This window comes from Antechinus flavipes, chromosome 1 (assembly GCF_016432865.1).
Source record: "Antechinus flavipes isolate AdamAnt ecotype Samford, QLD, Australia chromosome 1, AdamAnt_v2, whole genome shotgun sequence".
Lineage (NCBI taxonomy): Eukaryota > Metazoa > Chordata > Mammalia > Dasyuromorphia > Dasyuridae > Antechinus > Antechinus flavipes.
This window is the reverse complement of record NC_067398.1, coordinates 182,388,360-182,394,068: the sequence shown is the minus strand read 5'-3', so window position 1 is coordinate 182,394,068 and position 5,709 is coordinate 182,388,360.

The following is a 5,709-nucleotide window of genomic DNA, read 5'->3' as shown; positions in this document are numbered from 1 at the left end:
TGATTGATATGTAAAATCACAGGAAAGGGAATAACTCTGAAAGTTCATTTTATAATCCTTTAATTCCAAATCATATGAAAAAAGTTTGACTTTTTTTTTTTTTTTGCAAAATATGTGTATTCAATGTACTCAATGGAATTTTCTCATGTAGCTAAGTTACTACACAGTATAAAGAAGTCCTTATCTATATCTGTTAACTTGGACATAGATTCATAATAACTCATCAGTGTTAAAGTCACTGGACTTTAAAAACATCCTTTATATTTATGGGTAGAGTCAGACTTCCTTTTTGTTGATGAAGAAGGCAACATTTCACATAGACTGTACAGAAGTTTTCACAGTACCTAAGTAGGTCTTTTGAGTTATCAGAGGTACCTGAATTTCTCAGTCTGCTCAAAAGGAGGGTCCTTTACCATTTGGAATACAATAGGATACAAATTAGGTCAGTATTGATAGGGGTAGAATGTTAAGAATACAGGACTTTGTCCTAACTACATGGACATCTGAGTTACCAAGAGAGTTGATAGTGTAGAGATGGAGTACATTTAAACACAGGGAAGAAGTGTAGAAGATAATATTTTCCTATTTCCCAGTTTTTCTTAGTGCTATCTTATGACTTGAATTATTGGATCAAAGGAGAATAGTCTGACAGTGATCTGAAAGCTCCTTGAATCCAATTTCCTCATTATACACATGAAAAAATAAGATGAAGATAATAAAGTCATTTGCCCATATGCATATACTAAATATCTGAGGCAGGGTTAAACTCAGATGTTGCCTACTCCAAACACAATGATTTTTTCAGTATACCACCCAACTTCTCTAAGTACCTTCTCTGGAAAACATAGGGGAATATGTCCATTGTAATTTTTTTCCCTACTTCATTTTCCCCTCTGGCTCCCCTAGGCTAACACACTCCAATTTTATATGAGGACTCTGGGATAAGACAGAAAGGAGACATGTGAAAAAGAAAAGGAACAGATAATAATTTTGATGATGATTGATAATGTGTTGTAATGATGACAATAAACCTACATGATGAAGCTGAATTTTGGTTCAACTAGAGAAAGAGAATGACACTAGTACCAAAGGGAAAATGACATATTTTCTGAGGTATACAGCCATATATATATATATGTGTGCCCCATAGTTACCCTTTATAATAAACCATTTTAAAATACATTTTTCCAAATGGGCTTTCTTGCTCTTACTGACCCCATAAGAATATAAGCAGGCAGCATCTTCATAAGGAACCCCTGTTGAAAATAGGTGAAGCCAAAGGCTAATGTTACCCTTGAGTTCTTTTTCTGGTGATAGTTTGTTTAATTCAAAGTCTTTCCCTGCCTCTAACTGAAGTAGACAAGTTGAAACACATTGTTATGTATAGCAACACGTGGATTTATTTACCAGACTCCCCCCACCCCTCTAATTTCTTTGACCATTTTCCCTTTTTCTCCCCACAATGATTTTTTTTTCATTCCCTAAGAGAAGTCAAACTTTTGCCCTTGTAAAAAAGGACACCATTTTCTCATCTCTGCTCTTATGGGTTTATGTAAGCTGACATTTACTGTGCCTATTCTCTCACTCTGAGCTATTTGAAAGTGCTTGGCCAGGAAATCCTTTGGGACCTGGTTTCCAGACTGAGGGCTGGTGTTGCTTTCAGGGTGAAACCTTGGAACCTCTTCAAAGAAGAGACAGGTTTGACCCCAGAGCCCTTATTTATAACAACCAGTCACAAGGTGGCCATCTTACATGACCTATGGAATGTGCCCTGTACTATTTTTAGATACCATAGAATGTGCTCAAGGGCAAATGACACATTCCACGATTAGGAATGAATTCCTGCAGCAACATTATTAAATATTAAGAACTACAAATAGCCCCATCAAATGGTTATATGACCCAAAAATCTTTTAGTAAAATATTTTTATTCTGAAAATATCCAAACATTTTAAATTATAGTTAAATGGAGGTGCTTTTTAAGAACTTTTTTAAAAAAGTAAGTTAAAAAAAAACTCCTAAAAGGAAGAAATGTGGAATCTTAGAAATGTCAAATGAGCACATTTTAGAAATGACCAAGAAGGGTGTTTTTCTTTTTAACTTCCCAAAAGAAGTTTAGTATATTTGTACTACTCAATGAAGAAACAATTGAATCATTCAGGGATTCGTGAACTATACATTCTTTTTCAGGGAGCTGCCATGATCTCCAAACAAGAATGATAATTTATTTATAATTTCTTATTTTAAGAATAAGAATTTACATATTCACAAATTATCTCATTTCCTTCAAATATCTTGACTTATTTTCTAAAACTTTATTGACATCATTCAATATCAAATTATAAAGAGAAAATTCTAGTCAAATAATATGTTTCCTTTCTCTAATGAATGGATTAATGGTCTTACTGATCTTTTTTCACTGATTTGATGTCATTTTCATCACATGGATTTTTCATGTAATGATGATTACATATGATAGTTTCAAAAAACATGTAACATGAGATTTACTACTTCATGGAAAAGTCTTTTAATTTCTCTGACATTTGTAAATTTATAATAATGTTATCTATAATCTGTACCTGATAAAGTTGTTTTGAATAGGAAAGTAAATGTATTATTGTGAGGATGATGATGAGGATGATGCAGGAAGGAAATAACCATTTATTTTGTTATGTACCAAGCACTCTGTTAAATCACTTTACAAATCTCATTTCACTTTATTCTCACGACAACTTTGGGAGGTAGCTGGTATTATTATTCCCATTTTACAACTGAACAAACTGAGGCAGACACAAGTTAAGTGAGTCATCCAGCTTGGAAGTGTCTGATTTTGAATTAGAATTTAAATATTCTTGATTCCAGGTCAAGTACCTCTATATTATATTTATGTCAATGTTTAATAGTAATAAATGTGGGGTCTTGTTTTCTCAATATTTAGGCCATCTCCTGACTCTATTTAGTTAAAGATGTTTTATCTGAGTAGACTGCTAGGAATCAAGGACTAAGGGATCTTTGAATTCTTCTTATGGGGATACAACCTTCTTTTCAGTATCTATGTTGAATTAAAGCCACTAACAAGCCTTTCCTGAACTGGAATGCATGTACTCAACCTTCTTATCCTATTGATTTGCCATTGATGTCAGTAATTGCTACAATAACATATAAAAACTATCTCTCCTTTCTTCTTATTTCTTTGGGACATCCTTCTGGTGTGATGTGGCAGATTCCAGAGTTTGCTAGAATAAAGCTGACTAAATTTAGCTTCACTGGAAATTTTCCTTCTAAAATTACCACTGTTTGGGGATAAAGGATAGAAAAATAGCAACAGGAGATGAATATTTGATCATTTTCAACTGAATTATTTCTGGTATAAGAATGGAAGTGGTTGAATGGATAAAAATATTTTTGTACTAATTTTTTCTAAGTGATAGCCACAATAGAATTTAATAGAAATATATGAGAAAAAGTGCTTCCCAAATGGATGTCATCAAATAATACCAACAATAATTCTTTTTTTTAAGTTTTTTTTTCAAAATATGCGCATGCAAAAATTTTCAACATTGATTGATGCATAGTCTTGTGTATCAGATTTTCCCCTTTTTCTCCCCATCCCCTTCCCTAGATGACAAACAATCCTATATATATTATACATTAAACAATAATTCTTAAAAGAAATTGTAAACTATTAATAACCAGATGAATAAATCCTCCAAAATACCAATAGTAAAAGATTTAGAAACAACTCAGATTTTATCTTATACCCACCAGGCTGACAAAGATGACAAAAAATAGGAATAGTCAATGTTAGCCTCAATTTATTTATCTGTAAAATAGGATAATAACCACAGCAATCTCCATGGATTGTTTTGAGAATGAAATAAAATGCTAGTTGTAAAGTGATTTGCAAACTTTAAAGTCTCATAAAAATTCTAACTATTTTTTTAAAAAGGGGATTATTATTATTAAGATAGTCACACAACATATTATTGTAAAAACTTGAATTTGTACATGCATTTGGAAAACAATTAGAAATTATGCAAATAAATTGACACACATGTTCTTATCCTTTGATCCAGATTCCACCTTTGATTATTGAGAAGAAGAGAATCTCCATATAAACTAACATATTTATAATAGCACTTTTGTGGTAACAAAGCAAATATCCATCAGCTAGGTTATGATTAAAACAAGTTTGATTACATAAATGTAAGGAAATTCCAGTGTGCTATCAGAAATGATGAATGAAATGAATATAAAGAAGCATTTGAAGAATTATATGAAATAGTGAAATATGAAGTAAGTAGAGTAACCCCCCAAACAAACAATATACATGACTTTGACAATGTAAACGAAAAACACAAAACAACAGAAAATGTTTGTAGCAAAATTACTAAGAAAAAAAATATCCCCCCAACAAGGAAACATGTCTTTTACCATTTACTTTGCAGAGGTGGGGTAAAATACAAGGGAGGGGCAAATAATGGGTGGGCTTTGTAAATTTTTTCTCTTTCTTCCTTTTTTTCTTAAAATAAAAATAAAAAACTAAATTAAAAGGAATGGCTTTGCATGAGTACAGAAGAATAGAGGAGGTATTTAAGTCATATAGAACAAAAATATTTCAACATCATTTGAAGACTAAGTATTTTTCTTTACTTATTCCTTTGAAATCAATTTAAAAGGTTAATGTATAGATAGAAAGTATATATATAGTGTTTCTTTAATTTTTGCACTAAGATTTTGATCATTTTTAGTCGTACTTTTAAATTCTATATCTAAAAAGACACAATTGGATTATTAAAAATAGAACTGTGCCTTTTAAAACTGATGATAGATCTAAGGCAATTATGGAAGAGGATGATTGCATTTGAGAGTGAAGCTTTAGAGTAAGAATGCAGAGGTTCACATTGGACATCATGGCTGAAAATGGGAAGCCCCCTAACTTACCTTGAAATGGCAAATAGAAACTGTCCAACAAAGTCAGGACTCTATCCAGAGGATGGACATCTGGAGTATCACAATAAAGACACTCTGGAAACCATTGAATGTTTTATTCTCTAATTACAACTTCTATAAATGTGAAATTTGTTATAGTTCCAATTTTCCTTTTCACTTGAGGAGTATGAATATGGACATGCTATTTGTGTCCTTGATCTATACAGTTATTTTCTATAAGGGCAATATGGCTTTATTCCAAAAGTATATTAAATAGCATTCTCTTGATTTAAAAGCAATAAAAGGTAATTACAATGTAATCATGCCAACAGCTAATTTGTTGCCAGCAGTTTTGGTTATCTCAGCTTGCCTTAAGAAACTCACAATTCACATTAACAAAGGTGTAAATCTCAAATTACTCTGCTTCTCCCTGCTCCCCTTTCTCTCCTTTATCCTTCCCCTCCCTACCTGTCAGACAAGCAAGTGTTCTAAACTGAGTGATTTAATCCATATACAGTACAACCTAAACTCTCTCTGGTTTCTTCCTCTCAAGTGTAAACTTTAATAGTATGGCTGCTGATAGTATTTTTTTCTTCTTCTAGATGAATGATACCAGTACCTTTTGTGCCACTCAGTTAAGAGTCTCTTAACATTTCCATTCTAAACATCTATTTTCAAAGGTTTATAACTCAGCTATAAAAATGTGCTCCAGGCTGAAACTTAGCATACAAGGTCCTAGCCCAGGAGCAATCTTTTACTCTTTTATATATTAATCTT